This window comes from Symphalangus syndactylus, chromosome 21, assembly GCF_028878055.3.
Source record: "Symphalangus syndactylus isolate Jambi chromosome 21, NHGRI_mSymSyn1-v2.1_pri, whole genome shotgun sequence".
NCBI lineage: Eukaryota > Metazoa > Chordata > Mammalia > Primates > Hylobatidae > Symphalangus > Symphalangus syndactylus.
In genome coordinates this window covers 38,374,878-38,400,352 of record NC_072443.2, presented here as the reverse complement: position 1 = coordinate 38,400,352, position 25,475 = coordinate 38,374,878, and the positions used below count along the sequence as shown (strand labels likewise).

The 25,475-nt window shown below is 37.8% G+C and overlaps 1 protein-coding gene across 17 annotated transcripts in view; it reads left to right on the top strand.

Annotated features, from left to right (window-relative positions):
* ZBTB20 (zinc finger and BTB domain containing 20) overlaps positions 1 to 25,475 on the top strand; it is an 833,136-nt gene that overhangs the window by 602,502 nt on the left and 205,159 nt on the right. The gene's annotated exons all lie outside the window — the stretch shown is intronic.

The following is a 25,475-nucleotide window of genomic DNA, read 5'->3' as shown; positions in this document are numbered from 1 at the left end:
ATATTGCAAGGTGGATATTGTTATCCCTAATTTACAAATGAGAAAATTGTTGCTTAAAGTGCTCAAGTGGCTCACACAATGGTGTACCACTAGTAAGTAGCTTTGGTAAACACTGAGTCTCTTGTACCAAAGCCAGTGTTCTTGATCCTCACACCCTGATGCCTTTTAACTAAATTACACAGTACATGTGAAAGCATTTTGCAACCTAAAAAGTGGTATACAAATGGTAGTTTATATGAGAGACAGAAAGTCCTAGGAAGGGCAATTTCCAGATCACCCTGAAGAAGGAATAAAGAAAGAATGAATACTCTAAAAGTACTAGCAGCTCTTTTAGTCATATACAGAACTCCATAAATTATTCTTCCCTGGTATTTGGAAGCATTCAGAGATAAAAGAGTTCATATTCCTTTTTGACTAGACTACCCAGAAGCATACATATCCAAAGCGGGTTTTCCCTCCTTCATATACAGAGATGATGCTCATGGATAATGCCCCCAGGAAGAAAGAAGAGGTGTGAGCAGAATTCTTATATTTTCATACATATGTCAACTTCATGAGCCATTTCATTTTAGTTTTATGACAGAGTTTCTTCATGATAACCACATGAAATAGGTACTCATTCTTCTTGATTTATTGTTGGAGTAAAATTAGTTCCTAGATATACTATCTTCCATGTTTTGGTATTAAATAAAGACTGAATGAATGACTCATAGGATTTTTGACACAGCTGAGAGATACCCCCACATATTTGAAAACCTAGTTTTGGGGCCATTTGTTGTGGTGCACATCTGTAATTCCAGCACTTCGGGAAGCCAAGGCATGTGGATTGCTTGAGCTCAGGAGTTTGAGACCACCCTGGGTAACATGGCAAAACCCCATCTCTACAAAAAATAGGCAGGAGTGATGGCATGTGCCTGTAGTTCCAGCTACTCAAGAGGCTGATGTAGAAGGATCACTTGGGCCCAGGAGGCAGAGGCTGCATTGACCCAAGATGATGCCACTGCACTCCAGCCTGGGCAACAGAGTGAGACCCTGTCTCAAAAAAAAAAAAAAAAAGAAAGAAAGAAAGAAAGAAAGAAAGAAAGAAAGAAAGAAAGAAAGAAAGAAAGAAAGAAAAAAGAAATATAGTTTTTAAGAGTGCTACAGGTAATTTTATTGGTGTTAGGTTATGTGCCTTTTTATATTAAATAGATTTGTTCTTCAAATCATTGTATTTTTATTGATTTGTTTTCATAATTTCATGGTTGGCAATTCTTGGCATTTTAGAAAGAAGGTAAAAATTTGTAAACAGGCCGGGCGCGGTGGCTTACGCCTGTAATCCCAACACTTTGGGAGGCCGAGGTGGGCGGATCACAAGGTCAGGAGATTGAGACCATCCTGGCTAACACGGTGAAACCCCGTCTCTTCTAAAAAATAGAAAAAAATTAGCCGGCCGTAGTGGTGGGTGCCTGTAGTCCCAGCTACTCCGGAGGCTGAGGCAGGAGAATGGCATGAACCCGGGAGGCGGAGCTTGCAGTGAGCCGAGATGGCGCCACTGCACTCCAGCCTGGGCGACAGAGCGAGACTCCGTCTCAAAAAAAAAAAAAAAGAAAATTTGTGAACAAATACTTAAATGATTTAAATAAGCTATTGTTTCAAAATTTCTTTAACATAATTAAACTTAAATGTCATTGCTTTATATTTAATTTATCTTTATGACCAAATCCAGTAAGTCTAACTACAGCTAGTCTTTCCTTAAGGGTCGCAGGAGATAAGAATGTTGTTCTCACTGTTAAAGCAGAGTTATTCACTGCCTACCACAGTGCCAGAGAATAGTAGTTGCTCAATAAATAGTTGTAGAATAAGTCATCTGTACTTTGTCATTTGGTTTTATGTTTACTGGAGTGAAAAGGGAGTTATTTAAATTAACAATACTTAACTACTTCCCGAGATTTTTTCATGCTTACTCTCAAAGGTAATTTTCGTATGAAAAATCTTTGAAGAAAAAGACTTCAAAAGTTCTTGAGTTAAGCTATTATAAAAGAGAACTTTTTCACTACTCAGAAAATAGCCAATACGTTCTTCATTTTTATGACCATTAAAATCTTAACTGTTTGCTTGATTTTAAAAGTATAAACTGTATTGTAATAAATACATGCCGGTGTTGTTAAGAAACTTGAGAAATATAAATCTTTGAGTATAGAAAGCTAGAGTCCTTGGCTCATGCTGGAAACAGCCAATTTTCTAATAGAGTTTATATTAGCCAAGGGTTTTATAGTCAATTTACTAGTTGTTGTGAAGAAACAGAAGTACTAAGAAGAAAGGCAACTTGGTGCATATCACAGGAAGTCAGAGATGGGGGCTAAGGCTTGAATCAGTTGATACAGTCCTGATAACTCTTAAGTGATAACGCAGCTTATTGGTCCAGCTGCTCCCCTCTATGCAGAGAAATCTCATCTACACCATTGATTTAACATAGGGAAAGACAAAAAGACTCAGAAATTATTGGTTATACAGTCAGCCCTCAGTATCTATGGGTTCTACATTTGTACATTTAATCAACCACACATCAAAAATATTTGGAAAAAAAACAACAATAAAAAATAACACTATACCAAAAAAAGACAAATTAAAAATACCCTATAACAACTATTTACCTAGTGTTTATTGTATTAGATATTATAGGTAACCTAAAGATGGTGAGAAGTATAAGGGAAGGATGTGCATAGGTTATATGTAAATACTGTGCCACTTTATATGAGGGACTTGAGCATCTGCCAGTCTTAGTATCTGCAGTGGGGTCCTGGAACCAGTCCCTCGAGGATACCAAGGGACAATTGTATGTTTTTCTGGATATTATATGTGTATGAGATTTTTTTGCTTTCAGTAGTTGTGATTCATAGTTTCAGTATCGATCTTTCCAGCTTTTCGTTTAAACCTATTTGTTGCATTGTATTATAGTACTCCCAGGAACAAATTTTGGTTATGAATGTGCCAGGAACAGTGCAGTAAGTTATCAGTCTTTTGAAGAAAGCTATTAAAGAATAAGTATTTAAACCTTTGGAAAGGAATTTGACTATGTTATTCTGAATGGTTCTGATTCACCTGAACCCTTCCTGTGTACCTCACTGCCAGAGGAGAAAAACCAAGTAGGTAGAACACATGTATCTTTTGTGTACCAGTCTGCTAGACCTCAAATGAGATTACTGTTGAGAGGAAAAAAACAAATTTCCTTTTCATTACACAAGGTAACTTAGCTGCTTTCAAATGCAAAAACGCTTTCTCCCACAACCTCCATTCTCCCTTCCCCAGCCCCTCCTCTTTAATTCCTGTCTGGAATGGATTCCTCCCAAATGAGGATAATCCTGCCTTAGCTGTTTACTCACTTGGTTACCTTCCTGGGCTCTGCACCGTCCACAACAGGCTTTGCCCATTTTTTATTTATTCCTGCCAGAATGCACTTAGGAGTTTTTATTATAGTTATGGTTGAGGTGGCACTTTAGCTCTAAGCTCTTATATTGATGATTTATAACTTTCTCTCTAAATTGCATGTTGGGCTAGAATTTCTCAAGCACATTTTCTATTTAGACACAAACGTTTCATAAAATTTGAAGAAAATATTGGGCATGGCAGCCCAATATCCAAGAATTCATTTAACTCACCTGTCTTCAGAGTTAGCTGATGCAGCTCAGTGCATCATGTATTAAATGTTATCTGGGCATTCCATAGTAGGCTATAAACAAATACCTAACTTAAGGAAACTATTGTGAAAAAAATAATTCTAGGTATCTTTCAATAAAATGAATTTTAAATTATCATTGTTTCATATTTCCAAAATACCTGTAGACATCCAGATGATCATTAAATTATGATTACTCATTCTTTAATAGTAATAATTGATCTATTACTATAAACTCCAAGAGAGTTTTAAAGAGCATGTGTTACATATATTACTTCACTCATTCTTCCTAATAATCCTACAAGCAGGTATTCTTACTCTGATAATAAGATTCAGAGAGGTTTAATAATTTGATGAAAGTTTCCTCAGCTAGTCCTATTAATAGTATTGATAGGATTCCAGTCCCTATTCACCTTTGCTTGTTCTGCTAGATGCACCCATAAACCTAAATATTCTGAGTTACTCTTTCAGCATTAATCCCACATGAATATGCTTTGTCATATGTTGAAGAAAAGGTCTGTAGGTACTATCACAGTCCACAGGTTGTTTGGTTTGTTTGTTACATAAATGCTCTTTCCTTCTCCAGGGGATGGCTAGTGTGTAATCAGAAGTGAAGATTCAAAGATTTATAGAGAAAATGGGCAAATTTGTAAACAGGAATATGGTTATCACTCAAATAGGGCATTGTAGTTTAAAAAAGAATCACACTTTTCCAGCAATATTGATTATGTAAAACTAGGCATCCACAAGTTGAATCCTGATCTATTGTGCTTTACGTTCTTTCCTGGGAACTCTACAACACACGCATTTAAATGAAACATATATTGTAGAAAACTATTGGAGGAATGTTGTAGAAATTACAGAGAGTAGCGCTAGAAACCTTAATTTTAAATTTCATGACTTTTGTGCAATTAGAAGCTCAACCTTACCATTGCATTAACTTAGATTTTTTGCATTTAATTATAGATACTGGGTTAAAGCTATGGGAGTTAACATTTTAAGCCTCCATTAATGGTTGTAATCAATTTTTTGTATTATTTTTTGCTAAAATAATCAAAAGGCATTTAACCTGGACAAGAAGTAAATCTGGGATTCTAGAGATTAATATTAAATCTGCTAATGTATGGTCTTACCGTTCCCTGGAAGCCTAGGTAATCTGATCCTATATTCAAGAGTTTACAGGTAACAAGAATCTCAGGAAAAAGTCCTAGGGTTCAGTATTTCTCTTTAAATCGTCATAGTAGCATTGTTTTTTTACCTTCTCAGTGGGATGAATTTTAAGCAAATGGAGGGTGGGGATACAAGGATAAAAGGAATTGACATAAAAACTAAAGGAATTGCTTAATTTGTAAATTTAACCCTGTACCATGATTCTTCATTAGGGATATTTGCTATACTGATTCAGTGCCAAGCACAGGGGGCAAATGGGACAGAAAGGGCACTAACTATATTGAAGATGACACTAGAAATTTGGAGGGCTCTTAATAATTAGGTACTTAAGCTCACCTAGAGAAGTGATTAGCGTTTAGAAGTGGAGACATGGCTACAGGAACACAGATAAATTAGAATGGAACAAAATGTCCGGTTTGCCATAGTTCTTTTAAGCAATTGTAGCCTGCACTGGGGATAAGGGAATACTGTCCATGCTGCTTACACAGCCTCCCACAAGAGCCAGTCTGTTTGGTTCCAGTGCATTGGACTTTGGTGTTGCAGATGTAGCCTAGGTTTGAGGAGCCCTAGGTTTGTTTCATATCTCTTTCACTAACAAACCAGATACTCTCAAATAAATCACTCACTCTCCTGATTTTTCCACCCTTCTACTTATGGATGTAATGCCTTCCTCTCAGATAATACTAATATTTATAACATAAACTTAAAAATTATGGGTTGATTTTCTAGTTTTTGTGCACAGAGGTGTTGATAATATTCTCTGATGGTTGTTTGTATTTCTCTGGGGTCAGTGGTAATATTATCCTTTGCAAACTAACACAGCAACCAAAGAAAACCACAGAAAACCAAATACCGCATGTTCTCACTTATAAGTGGGAGCTAAATGATGAAAATACGTGGACACATAGAGGGGAACAATACAAACTCCTTTCGGAGCATGGAGGATGGGAGGAGGGAGAGAATCAGGAAAAATAACTAATAGGTACTAAGCTTAGTACTTCATTGATAAAATAATCTGTACAACCCCCATGACACAAGTTTACCTATATAACAAACCTGCACTTATACCCTTGAACTTAAAATAAAAGTTAAAAAAAAAAAAAAAACCATGGGTTGAAAGCAATTTACAACTAAGAGAAGATGAACATTTATAGCATAAGAGACTTGGCAAAAATGTGGTGTGATCTTACTTGGGTCTAGAGATACAAAGATGGATGAATCATTTTTCTCGAGCAGCTCAGAGTCTAGTGAGGGCAGTGGGGAACTGGAAGGGTGGGTATAGCCTTAGTAAAGAGATAAAAACAGAATATGACACGAGTGATAATAGAGTGGTACATTAGAGGGGATGACGTCTGGGTATTTGAAAAGCAGTAAGTATGTAGGTGTAAGTAAACATTAGTAATGATACGATGCAATGGAAAGAACACTAGTACAGGAGCTCATTCTGTCCTTGAGGCTTACCATGTGTGATCCAAAGTAATACTCTGTTCCTGTGTTTCTTTATCTGTAAAATGGGTATAACACCTCATTGCTTATGTCCTAAGGCATACCGAGAAGCAAGTAAGAGCTGTGTATGTGGAAGCACTTTGAAAACTTTACACTGCTAAACAAATGTCTAACATTATTACTATTGTATCGCCAAAAATAGTGGAGAATCAACATAACAAAATGGGTGATTCAGAACTAAACTCATTTCACCAAAAATGTCAAATAATTATGAAAGAAGTAAACTGTGAGACTTAAAATGTATGAATGTTGCATCTGACTATAATTTTGTTATATGCAATTGATATATTCTGGCCACCAACTAGCAGAATAATTGTGACTTTCCAAAATTATAATCTTGTAAAGCTAGGAAAGAGAAACTTAAAATTGGAAGGAGCGTGGACACTTATACATTAAAAATGACAGGATGAAAAAGAAGGAGGATTGTGCTTTTCCAAATGTCAAAATTTAAAATGCTAATAAAATCCAATAAACAGGATATTTACCATGGCTACAACAACTAGCAAAGGTTAACTTGGACAAGGACTGGAAACCATTGAAGGTACAGAGGGACAACAATCATGAGAATGCCAACCCCGGATGAGTTCTAATCTCATTGGCATGTGCTCAAGTCATGGAGCTACTGCTTTCACTGAATGTGACTCTAATCATTATTTATGAGATTTTTTAATACACATATTATTTCATAACTGTGCTTTTTTGCATAGCAGAAGTTACGTTTGAATCAAAGTGAGAAAACAGTTCTTAGGTGATTTAACTCCAACAGTTTGAATAAGATGACAGAACCCTCAGACACAAACAGGACCTGTCTCTACACATCTTAGACAGAGAGCAGAATATGCAAACATGTGTATCTTGCACTTAATTTAAACTGCGTGGTTGGTTACCTATTTCTTTGGCAATTCAGTATAAAGTTTTATTACTGTGAAATAGAATAGGGTAGGGATTTATGTCACACAAAAATGAATCTCCATGGATGGGAACACACATGAAATAATTTAGGTAAGCAGTATGTCAAATGAAAATTTAAGATGTTAGAGCTGGTGGTGCAAAGGGAGGAAGCAAAAGAGGAGGTTTGTGTAATAGATGATAAACCTATCACACTGGGGAAAGAAAAAGGACCACAGATACTATATAGGAAGTTATTACTAATGTTGAAGAATTGTGGAAAACATTGAAGAATGATTTTTAGGGCAAAGAAATCAAAGCAGCTGATGAGACGAGAAGGGAGTCTCATTTCAATGTCAATGAAAAATGTAACATTTAAAATAAATGTGAGCCTTCATAATTATACCCAAGAAAGAATAGAAACCACAGGTCTAGCTAGAGTTTCTATAGGTTTAGCCATTAGGACATTTTTAAAATTATTATTATACTCTAAGTTCTGGGATATACGTGCAGAACATGCAGGTTTGTTACATAGGTATACACATGCCATGGTGGTTTGCTGCACATATCAACCTGTCATCTACATTAGGTATTTCTCCTAATGCTATCCCTCCCATAGCTCCCCAGCCCCCGACAGGCCCCAGTGTGTGCCATTCCCCTCCCTATGTCCATGTGTTCTTATTGTTCAACTCTCACTTATGAGTGAGAACATGCGGTGTTTGGTTTCCTGTTTCTGTGTTAGTTTACTGAGAATGATGGTTTCCAGCTTCATGTCCTGCAAAGGAAATGAACTCATCCTTTTTTAATGGCTGCATAGTATTCCATGGTGTGTATATGCCACATTTTCTTTATCCAGTCTATCATTGATGGGCATTTGGGTTGGTTCCAAGTCTTTACCACTGTGAATAGTGCTGCAATAAACATACATGTACATGTGTCTTTATAGTAGAATGATTTCTCATACTTTGGGTATATACTCAGTAATGGGATCGCTGGGTCAAATGGTATTTTTGGTTCTAGATCCTTGAGGAATTGCCACGCTGTCTTCCAGAATGGTTGAACTAATTTACACTCCCACCAACAGTGTAAAAGCATTGCTATTTCTCCAAATCCTCTCCAGCATCTGTTGTTTCCTAACTTTTTAATGATAGCCATTCTAACTGGCGTGAGATGGTATCTCACTGTGATTTTGATTTGCATTTCTCTAATGACCAGTGATGATGAGCTTTTTTCCATATGTTCTTTGGCCACATAAATGTCTTCTTTTGAGAAGTGTCTGCTCATATCCTTCACCCACTTTTTGATGGGATTGTTTGTTTTTTTCTTGTAAATTTGTTTAAATTCCTTGTAGATTCTGGATATTAGCCCTTTGTTATATGGATAGATTGCAAAAATTTTCTCCCATTCTGTAGGTTGCCTGTTCGCTCTGATGATAGTTTCTTTTGCTCTGCAGAAGCTCTTTAGTTTAATTAGATCCCATTTGTCAATTTTGGGTTTTTGTTGCCATTGCTTTTGGTGTTTTAGTCATGAAGTCTTTGCCCATGCATGTCCTGAATGGTATTGCCTACATTTTCTTCTAGGGTTTTTATGGTTTTAGGTCTTACGTTTAGGTCTTTAATCTGTCTTGAGTTAATTTTTGTATAAGGTGTAAGGAAGGGGTCCAGTTTCGGTTTTCTGCATATGGCTAGCCAGTTTTCCCAACACCATTTATTACATAGGGAATCTTTTCCCCATTTCTTGTTTTTGTCAGGTTTGTCAAAGATCAGATGGTTGTAGATGTGTGGTGTTATTTCGGAGGCCTCTTTCTGTTCTATTGGTCTATATATCTGTTTTGGTACCAATACCATGCTGTTTTGGTAACAGTAGCCTTCTAGCATAGTTTGAAGTCAGGTAGCATGATGCCTCCAGCTTTGTTCTTTTGGCTTAGGATTGTCTTGGCTATATGGGCTCTTTTTTGGTTCCATATGAAATTTAAAATTGTTTTTTTCTAATTCTATGAAGAAAATCAGTGGTGGCTTGATGGGGATAGCATTGAATCTATAAATTACTTTGGGCAGTATGGCCATTTTCACAATATTGATTCTTCCTATCCATGAGCATGGAATGTTTTTCCATTTGTTTGTGTCCTCTCTTATTTCCTTGAGCAGTGGTTTGTAGTTCTCCTTGAAGAGGTCCTTCACATCCCTTGTAAGTTGTATTCCTAGGTATTTTATTCTCTTTGTAGCAATTGTGAATGGGAGTTCACTCATGATTTGGCTCTCTGTTTGTCTATTATTGGTGTATAGGAATGCTTGTGATTTTTGCACATGGATTTTGTATCCTGAGACTTTGTTGAAGTTGCTTCTCAGCTTAAGGAGATTTTGAGCTGAGATGATGGAGTTTTCTAAATACACAATCATGTCATCTGCAAACAGACAATTTGACTTCCTCTCTTCCTATTTGAATACCCTTTATTTATTCCTCTTGTCTGATTGCCCTGGCCAGAGCTTCCAATACTATGTTGAATAGGAGTGGTGAGAGAAGGCATCCTTGTCTTGTGCTGGTTTTCAGAGGGAATGCTTCCAGCATTTGCCCATTCAGTATGATATTGGCTGTGGATTTGTCATAAATAGCTCTTATTATTTTGAGATACGTTCCATCAATACCTAGTTTATTGAGAGTTTTTAGCATAAAGGGTGTTGAATTTTATCGAAGGCCTTTTCTGCATCTATTGAGATAATCATGTGGCTTTTGTCATTGGCTCTAAACTGCTTATGTGATGGATTACATTTATTTATTTTTGTATGTTGAACCATCATTGAGTCCCAGGGATGAAGCCAACTTGATCGTGGTGGATAAACTTTCTGCTGTGCTGCTGGATTTGGTTTGCCAGTATTGTATCGAGGATTTTCACATTGATGTTCATCAGGGATATTGGCCTGAAATTCTCCTTTTTTTGTTGTGACTCTGCCAGGTTTTGGTATCAGGATGATGCTGGCCTCATAAAATGAGTTAGGGAGGAGTCCCTCTTTTTCCATGGTCTGGAATAGTTTCAGAAGGAATGGTACCAGCTCCTCTTTGTATCTCTGAGAGAATTCAGCTGTGAATTCGTCTGGTCCTGGGCTTTTTTTGGTTGGTAGGCTATTAACTACTGCCTCAATTTCAGAACTTGTTATTGGTCTATTCAGGGATTTAACTTCTTCCTGGTTTAGTCTTGGGAGGGTGTATGTGTCCAGGAATTTATCCATTTCTTCTAGATTTTCTAGTTTATTTGCATAGAGGTGTTTATAGTATTCTCTGATGGTAGTTTGTATTTCTGTGGGATCAGTGGTGATATCCCCTTTATCATTTTTTATTGTGTCTATTTGATTCTTCTCTCTTTTCTTCTTGAGTAGTCTGGCTAGCGGTCTGTTTTGTTAATCTTTTCAAAAAGTCAGCTCCTAGATTCATCAATTTTTTTGAAGGGTTTTTCATGTCTCTATCTCCTTCAGTTCTGCTCTGATCTTAGTTATTTCTTCTCTTCTGCTAACTTTTGAATTTGTTTGCTCTTGCTTCTCTAGCTCTTTTAATTGTGATATTAGAGTGTCAATTTTAGATCTTTCGTGTTTTCTCCTGTGGGCATTTAGTGCTATAAATTTCCCTCTAAACGTTAGTTTAGCTGTATCCCAGAGATTCTGGTACATTGTATCTTTGTTCTCATTGGTTTCAAAGAACTTACTTATTTCTGCCCTAATTTCGTTATTTACCCAGTAGTCATTCAAGAGCAGGTTGTTCAGTTTCCATGTAGTTGTGTGGTTTTGAGTGAGTTTCTTAATCTTGAGTTCTAATTTGATTGCACTGTGGTCTGAGAGACTATTTGTTATGATTTCCATTCTTTTACATTTGCTGAGGAGTGATTTGCTTCCAATTATGCGGTCAGTTTTGGATTAAGTGTGATATGGTGCTGAGAAGAAAGTATATTCTGTTAATTTGGGGTGGAGAGTTCTGTAGATGTCTGTTTGGTCCGCTTGGTCCCAGGGCTGAGTTTAAGTCCCAGGGCTGAGTTTAATTAATATCCTTGTTAATTTTCTGTCTCATTGATGTGTCTAATATTGACAGTGGGCTATTAAAGTCTCCCGCTATTATTGTATGGGAGTCTAAGTCTCTTTGTAGGTCTCTAAGAACTTGCTTTATGAGTCTGAGTGCTCCTGTACTGGGTGCATGTATATTTAGGATAGTTAGCTCTTCTTGTTGCATTGATCCCTTTGCCATTATGTAATGCCCTTCATTGTCTTTTTTGATCTTTATTGGTTTAAAGTCTTTTTTATCAGAAACTAGGATTGCAACGCCTGCATTTTTTTCTTTCCATTTGCTTGGTAAATATTCCTCCATTCCTTTATTTTGAGACTATGTGTGTCTTTGTACGTGACATAGGTCTCCTAAATACAGCACACTGATGAGTCTTGACTCTTTATCCAATTTGCCAGTCTGTGTCTTTTAATTGGGGCATTTAGCCCATTTACATTTAAGATTAACACTGTTATGTGTGAATTTGATCCTGTCATTATGATGCTAACTGGTAATATTGCCCATTAGTTGATGCAGTTTCTTCATAGTGTCAATGGTCTTTACAATTTGGTATGTTTTTGCAGTGGCTGGTACCGGTTTTTCCTTTCCATATTTAGTGCTTCCTTCAGGAGCTGTTGTAAGGCAGGCCTAGTGGTGACAAAATCTCTCAGCATTTTCTTGTCCATCAAGGATTTTCATTCTTCTTTGCTTTTGAAGCTTAGTTTGACCGGATATGAAATTCTGGGTTGAAAATTCTTTTCTTTAAGAATGTTGAATATTGGCCCCCACTCTCTTCTGGCTTGTAGGGTTTCTGCAGAGAGATCTGTTGTTAGTCTGATGGGCTTTCCTTTGTGGGTAACCTGACCTTTCTCTCTGGGTGCCCTTAACATTTTTTCCTTCATTTCAATCTTGGTGAATCTGACGATTATGTGTCTTGGGGTTGCTCTTCTCGAGGAGTATCTTTGTGGTGTTCTCTGTATTTCCTGAATTTGAATGTTGGCCTGTCTTGCTATGCTGGGGAAGCTCTCCTGGATAATATCCTGAAGAATTTTCCAACTTGATTCCATTCTCCCCATCACTTTCAGGTACACCAATGAAACATAGGTTTGGTCTTTTCACATAGTCCCATATTTCTTGGAGGTTTGTTCATTTTCATTCTTTTTTCTCTAACCTTGTCTTCATGCTTTATTTCATTAAGTTGATCTTCATCTCTGTATCATTTCTTCTGCTTGATTGATTCAGCTATTGGTATTTGCGTATGCTTCACGAACTTCTCGTGCTATGTTTTTCAGTTCCATCAGGTAATTTATGGTCTTCTCTAAACTGATTATTCTAGTTAGCAATTCTTCTAACTTTTTTCAAGCTTCTTAGCTTCCTTGCATTGGGTTAGAACATGCTCCTTTAGCTCAGAGGAGTTTGTTATTACCCACCTTCTGAAGCCTACTTCTATCAATTCGTCAAACCCATTCTCCATCCAGTTTTGTTCCCTTGCTGGTGAGGAGTTGTGATTTTTTGGAGGAGAAACGACATTCAGGTTTTTGGAATTTTCAGTCTTTTTAAGCTGGTTTTTCCTCATCTTTGTGGATTTATCTACCTTTGGTCTTTGATGCTGGTGATCTTCGGATGGGGTTTTTGTGTGGACATCCTTTTTGTTGATGTTGATGCTATTCCTTTCTGTTTGTTAGTTTTCCTTCTAACAGTCAGGTGTCTCTGCTGCAGGTCTGCTGGAGTTTCCTGGACATCCACTCCAGACCCTGTTTGCCTGGGTACCACCAGCAGAGGCTACAGAACAGCAAACAATGCTACCTGTTCCTTCCTCTGGAAGCTTCATCCCAGAGGGGCACCAACCAGATGCCACCCAGAGCTCTCCTGTATGAGGTGTCTGTTGACCCCTACTGTGAGGTGTCTCCCAGTGAGGAGGCACAGGGGTCATGGACCCACTTCAGGAGGCAATCTATCCCTTAGGAGAGCTTGAGCTCTGTGATGGGAGATCTGCTGCTCTCTTCAGAGCTGGCAGGCAGGAATGTTTAAGTCTGCTGAAACTGCGCCCACAGCCACCCCTTCCCCCAGGTGCTCTGTCCCAGGGAGATGGGAGTTTTATCTATAAGCACCTGACTAGGGCTGCTGACTTTCTTTCAGAGATGCCCTGCTCAGAGAGGAGAAATCTAGAGAGGCAGTCTTTCTACAGTGGCTTTGCCGAACTGAGGTGGGCTCCACCCAGTTTGAACTTCCTGGCGGCTTTATTTTCACTGTGAGGGGAAAACCGCCTACTCAAGCCTCAGTAATGGTGGACGCCCCTCCCCCCACCAAGCTTGAGCATCCCAGGTCAACTTCAGACTGCCATGCTGGCAGCGAGAATTTCAAGCCAGTGGATCTTAGCTTGCTTGGCTCCATGGGGGTGGGATCTGCTGAGCTAGACCACTGGGCTCCCTGGCTTCAGCCCCCTTTCTGGGGGAGTGAGCAGTTCTGTCTCACTGGCATTCCAGGTGCCACTGGGGTACGAAAAACAATTCCTGCAGCTAGCTCAGTGTCTGCCCAAACGGCTGCCCAGTTTTGTCTTGAAACCCAGGGCCCTGGTGGTGTAGGCACCCAAGGGAATCTCCTGGTCTGCGGGTTGTGAAGACCATGAGAAAAGCATAGTATCTGGGCTGGAATACAGTGAACCTCATGGCACAGTCCCTTGCGGCTTTCCTTGGCTAAGGGAGGGAATTCCCCAACCCCATGCACTTCCTGGGTGAAGCGATGCTCCACCCTGCTTTGGCTTGCCCTCTGTGGGCTGCACCCACTGTCTAACCAGTCCCAATGAGATGAGCCAGGTACCTCTGTTGGAAATGAAGAAATCACCTGCCTTCTGGATTGATCTTGCTGGGAGCTGCAGACAGGAGCTGTTCCTATTCGGCCAGCCAGGGTCATTTTTTAAACTTTTCTTTTGCAGAGGTTACCAAAGGACCAGCAGCAAGCAAAGCTTCTCTCCCCTCCCCAAAAATCTTTCTTTCCATTGATTCTGTTTTGTTTCAAACCAGTCCTGATTGTGAGAAAGCTCCCTCTCAGGACAGCTCTCCTGGTTCTCTTCAGGCTGATAATGGAACTCTGGTATGATGGAAGGGTATGAAAGTCTTTTTCTAAATGCTGTATGTCTTGCCTTTTGTGTATATTTGTGTAAAGAAATTCATAGTAGTAATTCTCTGACACTGAGTTAAAAGAAGTCTTATTTTTAATCTGTCTTCACTTATCTAGTCCTTAAACTTAGGCTAAAATCTCAAGTGGACTATAAAAACACTACAGGATTTAGAACTTAATTAGATAATTTAGATAAGGGACAGGAAAGAAAGAAAGAAAGAAAGAAAGAAAGAAAGAAAGAAAGAAAGAAAGAAAGAAAGAAAGAAAGAAAAGGAGAGTTTAATGTTTCTAAATTGATGTCATCTACCAAGAGCTGGAACACAGGAGGAAGAAGTTTTGACTTGAAAGGGCAAGGAGTGCTTTTGGTTTGGGACTTGAATTTAAGGTGGCACAAAATATTTAGATTTTCTTAAAATGCCCAGGATACTGTAGGCAATACAGGTTTTGAAGCTCCAAAGAAAGATCTGGGCTAAAGATCGAGAGTCGGGGGTTATCTGTGAGGAAGTAGTAGGTAAAGCCATAAGACTAGATAAGACGACTCAAGGAAAAGTTATGAGAGAAAGAAAAACTCAGAGCAGAACACTAGGAAATTCTAATACTTAAAGAATAGATGAGAAAGGGGAGCCAAGCAAAAGAGGAGAGAAAACTAGAGATAGAGAATAGGGAAATTAGGCCAGTCTTATTAAGGAAACCAGGGATGAAGTATTTCAGGGAGGGGCAGTGATGAGGAGAATTAAAAAATAAAACTGAAAATGTCCAATAAACTTGACTCAAAAGAGGTCAGCCATGATACTGTGAGTAAAGTATCAAAAGGGCGGTGATCATTTTGAGATAGTAGTTAATACCTGTAATTTCATAGGTGATAATGATGTTAAAAACCCTATGTAACTAAAAACACTTTTTTTAAATTACCTAGTTCTTAGATTTCTCAAGTTAGCTCTTCACTTGTCTCTCCCTTTAGTATTATTTTGACTTTTCAAAATGTAGTCACACGTTGCTCAACAAAGGGAATACATTCTGAGAAACGCATCATTAGGCAATTTCATCATTGTGTGAACAATATAGAGTGTACTTACACAAACCTAGATGATAGAGCTTACTACACACCTAGGCTATATGATGTAGCCTATTGCTTTTAGGCTTCAAACCTGTACAGCATGTTACTGTACTGGATATTGTAAGTAATAATAACAGAATGGCAAGTCTTCATGTATCTAAACGTATCTAAACATAGAAAAGGTACAGTACAAACACAGCATGAAAGATCAAAAGTGTACACCTTTATAGGGCACTTACAATGAATGGATCTTGCAGCACTAGAAGTTACTCTAGGTGAGTGAATGAGTGAGTGATGAGTGAATGTGAACACCTAGGACATTACTGTATACTACTGTAGACTTTATAAGCACTGTACATTTAGGCTACACTAAATTTATGTTTTAAAAAGTAATTGTGCTATGATGTTATGATCACTATGACATCACTAGGCATTAGGCATTTTTCAGTTATCTTATAATCTTACAGGACCACAGTCAGATATGTGGTCCATTGTAGACTCAAATGTCATTATACAGCACATAATTGTGTTTTCACACAATTGTGAAAAAAAAAGGACTTCCTTTAACTCAGTGTCAGAGAATTACTACTATGAATTTCTTTACACAAATATATAAAAAAGACAAGCCATACAGCATTTAGAAAAAGACTTTACACTTTCTTTGGAAAACATGTTTATTGGGGATGCAGTACACAAAATATATTAAAAGGCTATGGTTGTCACAATACATTTCCACACCAACAAAACCCCAACCCATCATCCCTACCTTCTACCTAAATATTATAGGATAAAACACAAAGCTAGAATTTTTAAAAATCAAACTGCTTTTACTACCTTCTGTACCTTCTATACTTTCCAAACCAGCTGTGTTCTATTCTGAATTCATTCAACTAACTAGAGTTCTGTGGGGACACTAGTGAAACAAATGTACTATCTTCAAGGAGCTTACATATCAGTAAATAAATTATTAAAGGTGGAAAACGTGGTAAAAGAGACATAATGTCTTGGAGGGAGAACAAATTTCTGCTTTAGGAGTGTTCTTAGTTAAGGTAACATTAGCTTCTATAATACGCACATTCCCAAATCTCAGTGTTTCAACATGAGTTTCTCTCTTCCTCATGTAAAGACTGGTCAGGGACCCAGGTTGACAGAGGCTTTTCAGTACATAGCTTCCAAGATTGCTGTGGGTGTGACATCCAGCCAGAAATCTGGTGAAGAGAGAGCAATGATTACACAGGAGCTTTTAAAGGACCAGGCCTGGGGCAGCGTATGTCACTTCCACCAACATCCCACTCACCAGAATTTGGTCACAGGGCCATAGCTATCTGCAGAGAAGGCTGGGAAATGGAGCTTAGCTATGTGCTCAAGAGGAAAAGTAAAACAGTTATTGAATAATTAGTAATAATTAGCAAGTAACTACCTAGAGGTCACAGAGGACCTCTCAGGTAGAATTTAGACTTAAAAACGATGGGGGAGTGTGTGGAAGAGTGGTGCAGAATAGGGAAAGGGGGGATTGAAGGAAGAACGAGTTCTAGCTTCACCTGCATGGGTAGAGCCCTCAGTGTTGGTAGGGACATGTTAGCTTTCAACATCAGCTTCTTAACAGTATTATTCTTTCATCTGAGGAAATTAGTCTATTTCTGAGGGAAAAAAATCTGCAATACGTAGCAATTTACTTACTTGGATATTGAATGTTGAAGCAGAGGAGACTTTGTCCTCAAAACCCTCCCATTTCAGAAGTGAGGAGCCTGGGGAGGTCATGCTCTCTGGATCTCACACAGTCACTATCAAAGCCAGAAAAGAACCCAGACCTCTCAGTTACCCATTCCAGTGCTCTTTCTATGAGGAAACTTTAAGTTCGAGCATTTTTAAACCTTAAATATGTAGAAATAACCATGATATTTTATCATAAATTATTTCAGTCATCTCATTTTAAATTTTACTTCAAACTAAAGGAAAACAGTACTGATTTAAAACATCTTCTATCATAATTCAATATAGCCCATATTCCTTCCTTAGGAAAAATTTGTTTTTGTTTTTTATCCTGAAGACCAGTGCCCTCTTCTTCCTGTGTCTCATGTAGACATTTCGCAGTCCAAGTATACAGAGCAAGAATAGATGAAATCAACATGTTTACCATTATTCTATCTAAATTTTCAAAGAAAAAGGGAACAAAAGGTGAGTGATGACTGAGTTGCATGGCTATAATTGAGTTTTTGTTGCTTTTATTGTTATAATATTTTAATTGGCATAGATGCTTAAATGTATATCAAAATGCATGTCACAGCTCTTGTACAAAAATAAATTTGACTCTAGAACACATTTTCTTTAGTGAGAATGATAAATTATCTCAGAGCTTGTGATTCTCTACTTTTAAAAATCATAAGGTCAGTCCTTTAATTAAAAGATAAAGAAAAGTAGGCAGTGTCCATGTAGTTAAATCACTTTTATCAGGATAATCTAGTAACCAAAAAAAAAAAAAAATTATGAAGGGAAAGACACAATCTATCTTCAGAATAATTGGTCCAAGAATGACTTCTTTATAGTCTCATAAGACCCACATCTAGAAGTCTCCCATCATAGTAAAAGAAAATGAAAACTCTACTGTGTACAACAAATAATTTGTTCTAAATTTACTCATTTCATTTTTAATCATAGGCCTTAGTTATTTTATCCTATTAAATAATAAGTCTTATATATCAACATTCTCTTTTTCAAAACAATTAACATGAATATATGGTCAGCCTCCAGTATAGGAAATACACATATTTAACATGAAGTTGCAATTACTGGTAACTATGTTGTTAAATACAGTACAGCTATATGTACCCTTACTCTAGCCTGACAGCCTCCTTCATTTGTTTCCGTGGAGGCAGATTAGACAACTACCTTTTACACTCCTGAGATTATGGCTCAGTATTGCACAGACCATTAGATAATGGAATACAGCTGAACATATATAAAAACCAGCTCCTAGAATGTCTGTGGACAGAAGTCCAAAGGTGTAGCAGTATCTGGGTGTGTGAGTATGTGATGACAATACTCTACAAACCTAGATACCAAAGGGCTTCCTGCCCCCTTCAGCCCTTTGAAATAACATGGATATTGTCTTACCCACCTGATATTTTAGCAAACTGCCAAGGCTTATTGATGAACCAACACTGGATTGAGTGCCAGAAACCTTCTGCTTCCTAAGATTTGCCCTCCTGTGAGGCTCCAATCAGATTTTTGGACCTGCCATCTAGTGGCCACTGCAGTAACAAGACAATCATTACATTTTGGCCTTCTTTTATTTTTTAAATTTTTATTTTTTTTTTAAAGTTAAATGTGGCTCATCTGCAGCTAAATATGGAGGTGCTCCACCCATTAAACTATAGTTCCCACCTCCCTCGTTAGATACGCTGCCGTTTTCATAGAGCAGCTTCAATCAGACCATTTGTTATGTTCAAAGAAAAACAGATTTTTCACGCAAAATGATACACTTCCCACCTGGATTTGAAAAAAGAAAGTAAGTCTTCTTCCATTATTGGAAAAAGATCTGGAGGGGGGAGAAGGGGGAGCCGGATAGCAGGCATATATTCTGTCAAGTAGTTCTACTTGTGAGACTAATTCTTCCAAACTGTGCACCCAACAGAGTAAACCTCTTATTTTGCCGCTTTTGCACTGATCCCCCACATAGCTGTAATGTTCTAGTTGTTTTCCCTGTCCTATAAACCACGTAGGCATTTGCTATTATACATAATGTTGGCAAAGGAACAATTTACAAATGACTTAAGTAGGTAATTATTTGTTAGAATATAGGTCTATGGAAGTATATGTTACTGTAGCAAAACCTGGTAAGAGGTTAGTTTTGTTTCTGTGTTTCTATTATAATCCCTGGTTGTTAGTTTTTCTTTTTCCAGGGATTTATGAGTGGAATGTAAAAATGCACAGTGGGCTATTATTATTATTATTTGTCAAAGGAACATGAATACACAGAGCAAAGGCCAGTTTGTGAACTATGCCAGACAGTTCCCCATCCAAAAGACCTCAAAATACAACTCTGAAGCAGGTCCTAAAAAATGCAGGACAGAATGAAAGCAGATGGGTGAATGATACTTATTCAATATCTTAAATATAGAACTCACTAGTGCAGGTGCATCTTCAGATGTTATTTGAAAGAAGAGACAGAATATCTTGGCATTGTGTCATTTATTCATAAATATTATAAATTTTATATTATTTGAGAAAATATTCTAAATATGCAAGGTAGTTTAAAAGAAGATGTGAAAGCTGATTCCCTCAAATGAAACAAAGAGCAAATCGAGTGACCGAACATAAGAAGGTGGAGAAGAACCAGGCCAAGGATGGAGCCGAGGAAAAACAAATCCCACAGGAACACTTAAAGTTTGATGGAAAAAATGCAGGGATTTAAAAAAATAAAGAATCCAAACAATCAAGGAGGATGATGATCTTGGCAGTTATGCCTTGAATATACTAAGATTGCCAAGAGAGTCCAGGAACAATAATGGCAATGACAACAATTTAGCTGTGGGAATTGCAGTGCAAGGGTGTAGAATTCTGTGTAGTGGACATAGGAGTTGGTTCTGGTCTCGAAGACAGTATCAAAGAGCAGGAAGAATAGTTAGATTTAGCTTACAGCATGATAAAAGGTAGAAAATGTTTGTTGAGGAAGATGGAAGTCTATGAAACTATCCAAGGAGGCCATAGTATTTTTTGAATACCCGTTATCTGCCCTACACTATGTTAGTTTTTACTGAGTGTACTGTAGATGTAAGTCAGGATCCTCAGGCCAAAAATAAACCTATATTAAAGTGAAAAGGTAAGAATAACCCACATGAAACAGTTAGAAAATACAAAGTAGCTGATGTTATTAGGGATAGCAGGATTTTAGAGGCGGGAGAAATCAGCAGGCCTCATGGTAATCATGGAAAAACCATCTGAGAAATAAGAACTAAGCCGGGACTCAAAGAATTGGTATGTGGGGAATAGACATAAACAAGGGAGAAATACGAAATCATCTGGATAGAAATGAACATGGTGTTTTGGGGGGAGTAGTGAAATGACTTTACAGGGTGAAATGGATGGTTTGAGCAGGAAAGGAGGGAGAAGCTGGTAGGATGGTAAAGCAAAGCTGTTTTGTGAACCCAAGAATATAAGGATTCATCAGCATGTTATGGGGGGCATTTATTAATTAATCCTGAAAGTATTTATTGAGGGCATATTATGTTCCAGGCACAAATTAAACAAAACTTTTCCCCTCATGAAATTTATATTTAATGAGGGAAAATAGACACCCCCTCAACAAAAAAGCAAACAAATAAATGAACAAGTTAAGTTTAGAGAGCGATTAGTGCCATGAAGAACATTAATCTGAGTGATAAAATAGAGAGTGACAGGCTAGAGTAGTGATAGCCCCAAAGGGGGAGAGTGGAGAGTATTCAAAATTGGAGGCCAGGCGCAGTGGCTCTTGCCTATAATCCCAACATTTTGGGAGGCTAAGGCAGGTGGATTGTTTGAGGTCAGGAGTTCAAGACTAGCCTGGCCAACATAGTGAAACCTCGTCTCTACTAAAATACAAAAATTAGCCAGGTGTGGTGGTGTGTGCCTGTAATCTCAGCTACTCAGGAGACTGTGGCAGGAGAATCTCTTGAACCCGAGAGGCGGAAGTTGTAGTGAGCCGAGATGGCATGACTGCACTCCATTCTGAGCAACAGAGTGAGACTCCATCTCAGAAAAAAAAATTGGAAATTCTTAAGACTTGGAGATAATTTGAATAGGGAGGAGAAAGGGAAGACACACGTGATGTGTAGCTATCTAGTCTAGGAAATTAAAGTTTGTAATGCCAGTATATAAGCTGGAAAGATGGAAAGTGAGAGAGAGGAAACATTGAGGAGGTAGTAGAAAAGCTCGGTGTTCCCATAACTCCCTCTTGATGCAGTTGTCTACCAGGCAAGTTTCCCAATTCCTTGAAAACATTAGCCCCTAACTCACTAACACTCTTTCCATTTCTACCCCATTACAATTATTGGTCATTCACTGTGTGAATACACACTCCCTCTAATACCTCCTCTCAATTTCTTGAACTTCCCATGATCGAATCTCCACTCTGCCATAGCTACTCATTCCCATGGCTACACTTTTGATGATTTAATTACTAATAATTATAATCTTCCACAATCTCAATTTCAAGCATTCCATTTTCCAACCACAGTCTAATGCCTTGGTAGTTCAATCGTTTTGTTACCCCTAATACACCAATTCCTTAAGCCCACTAGGGCCCCTAATTCATTGATTTTACCCATAGCTTCTCATATGCTCACTTCGTTATATAGCATAGATTCCATGGACAATGATTTTAATCATTTCCTTGCATGCGCCTTTAACACCGTTGACCTTCTCTGGCTTCACTGTGCTCTCTTGACAAATCTCAACTATACTGATCATATGCAACTCCCCATCTATTTCATGCCTGTGTGCCAGCCGAATGTGACTGGAGAAAAACACACAAGCAGATATATGACTCTCAATTTAAATTCATGATCCCTCAAGGAGGCCCTTAATGCTGCCCAGCAAATATAATGTTTCCTTGTCATTTACTCTTCCATATCTGTACAAGAATATTTCATATTTTTCCCTCTCTCAAATTTCTAACTCCTCCTCCCCCATCCTTACGCTCAACTTAGAACCTTTCTTTCTACTTCACTGAAAAAATAGAAACCATCAAAAGAGAACTTCACAAATACTTGCTGTCCAGCACACCTACCCTCCCATCTTTATCTGTACCCATGTATTTTGCATTCTCTCCTACAACTGTGGATAAACTCTGTGTACCCTTGGCTCAGCCCATCCCTCATTGTGCCTTAGAAATCTGTCTCCTCTTGCGCATGCATAAACAGTGCTCCTGAAAAAGCTCACATCTTTCTTCTGTTTTATCAAACTTTCTCCTTCTATCAAATCTTTCCTATCAATATACAAACACGTTGTAATTTATCTCATCCTAAAAATACCCTTATAAACCATACCCATATAAACCAAACCCATATAAAATACCCATATAAACCATTTTTAGGATGTAATTTATCTCATCCTAAAAATAGCCTTATAAACCATACTCCCTAGCAGCTCCTGTCCCATTTCTTTGATGTCCATTACAGCAAAACTTCTCAAGAAATGCCTGTAATCACATGCTCTGGTTCTCTTTTGCACCTCCAATCCTATGCTCTGGTTCTCTTTTGCGCCTCTAGTTAGCTTTTGCACCTACCAGTCTAGTAAAACTGTTGATGCCAAGGTCACCAATGACTTCCATGTTGCTAAATCCATTAACCAGTTGGCGGTCTTTGTCTTTCCTGATGTCTCAGAATCGTTTTACATGGCCCATTATTCATTCTCCATTAAAACACTTTCTTCACTTGGCGTTCAGTCTACCACACTCTCCTGATTTTTTTCCTACCTCACAGTCTACTCCTCCTCAGTCTCTCTTGCTAGCATATTCTCATTTCCCAAGCAGGTAAACATTAGAGGGCCCTAGAGCTCAATCTTTGAAGCTCTTCTCTTCAGCTCCATTCACTCTCTTAATATTTGCACCCAAGCTTATGGTGCAAGCTTCTATCTCTAGTCCAGGCAGGCCTTTACCCAGAATTCTAGGCTCACATATTCAGCTGCCTGTTCAACATCTCCACTGTTTGTCTAATGAGCATCTCAAACTTGACATACCAGAAATGGAATTCCTTATTTTGCCAAGCAAAAACATAGCCTCCCCAATATTGGTAAATAACACTCCACCTTTAGGGTTGCTCAAATCAAAAATTTATTTCTCTCTCAGACCTGTATTTCTCTCATAAACCCAACCATTGAACAAATCCTGCAGCTCTACCTTCAGAATAAATCCAGAATCTTACCACTCCTCATCTTCATCACCACTACTACCCTAATCCAAGCAACTATCATTTCTTACCTGGATTATTGCAATAGCCTCCTAATTATCTTCCCTGCTTCTGGCCTTACCACTCACAGTCTATTCTCAAAATGATAGCCAGAGTGATGCTTTGCAATATATGTAATGTAATTTCAGTCAGACCACATCACTTCTCTGCTCAGAACTCTCTAATGGCTCAACATCTCACTTGGAAGAAAAGCTTTTACAATAGTTCACAAGACCCTCCATATTCGATTTCCCCATTACCTCTCTGTTTTCATTTAGCACTCCACCCTAGCTCACTCCCCTCAACCTTCATTGACTCCTTCCTAACCTCAAACCTACCATGCATGATTTCACCTTTGTACTTGCTTTTCTGACCACCTTAAATGTTTCCCCCAGATAAGGCTTGTTTGCTTATCATCTTCAGGTCTTTGCTCAATTTTCACTTCTAAGTAAGGCCTTTCATAACCACTGTATTTAACATTTAACTTTCCACCTCTTTTGGTTCATAGCACCTACTGCCTTCAGACAAAATATATATTTTATTTATACATTTATTTCCCCTTGCCATGGAATATAAGCCCCATGATTGTAAGGTTTTTTGGGTTTTGTTTGTTTGTTTTTTGCCTGTTCTATGCTCTAAGAAATCCTCAGTGCCTAGTACAGAGCCTGGCACTTAGAGAGTGTTCAGTAAATATTTGTTGTATGAATTGAAGGAAATAATAACTGATTCTTTCCCTGGGTTTGGAGGTGTTTTATTAAATGCAAAACATAATATTGTGGCATAGGCTCCATGATTCTCCATGGCAAAATTTTCTTATTCTTCAAAATTAATTTTGAAAGTAAGAGTGCTTTATGCAGGCTTATCCAGAATATTAGATAGGCTACTATTTCTGTTCAGCACCCAAAGCAGCAACATCCAAAGCATTTATTAACTTTTTTTTTTCATTCAGTAAATGTTTATCAGGGAATATGGGTGTTCTATACACAGGTGGTGACATGTGCAAAGACTCAGAAACTTAATAAAATATAGTACAATGTACTGTTGCAGTATTACAAGTGACAGATAATGATGCTCTGAGCTAATGGGGTGCAATGGGGGTGAGAGAGGTAGGAATGTGAAAAACATTATGAAGTGAAAGGGCACTAGATTCAAGAAACCTGGTTAGTGGAGACACAAAATACTGTCTACCTTTATCAGGCTATAAAGTGGAAAGTGATTATAAAAGAGTTAGATAAGAATGAAACTTAAACATAGAGGACATGGATTGTAAAATTTCCTTTGTAGGGTATGCACTTAAAATTTCTCATTGTCAGAGTGACTATAAAAATATTCAATGTGTCTACTGGTGACCTTGCCAAAATCATTTGAAAGGTGTTCCCAGATCAGACCCTAACTCTCATTCTTTTGACATTCTGACTGACAGTTGAAATAGTTTGAGGTCCCAAATTTTTTGTCTAGTAATCTCACCCTTCCTGAAAGTAATTTTTCTTATTTTATGCAAAAATTGCTATATTAAGACATAGAAAAATATATGTGTGTTTTTAACAGGTAAAGGTATAAAGAAAACTAGGCTTTTAAAATGTGTAAGTTTAATAAATTAATATTAGTTCAAAACGCAATTAACTGTAAATATTGCTTTCTATTCAAAAAAGACCTCCTTTGGTTATTAGAATTGCACATCTATATGCACAGGTGATTATTTGAAGGTAAGATAAAAGCAACCATGATTCCTAGGTATGGAACTTTGGCAGATGGGTGAATGGTAATACTATTAATATTTACTCACATAGGGAACATAGGAGGAAGAGAAAATTTGAAGGAAAAGATGAGTTCAGCTTTGACATGTTGAATTTAGGATGCTTTTGGAATATCTAATTGTCATTGTCTAGTAATTCATTTGATATAAAGGGTTAGAGGTCAAGAGAGAAGTAATGGCTCAAGATACAGATTTGAAAGGTATTTAAAAACAGGGAGAGATGAATGTCCAGTAGGCAATGGACATATTAGTCTGAAATATGTTTAATAAAGCATTACAGGATACAGACCTGAATATCAAGGAACTTACAAACACTTATGTGATATTTTCCTAGACTGATTTTTCTCTTAAATCCACTCCCACTCAGCC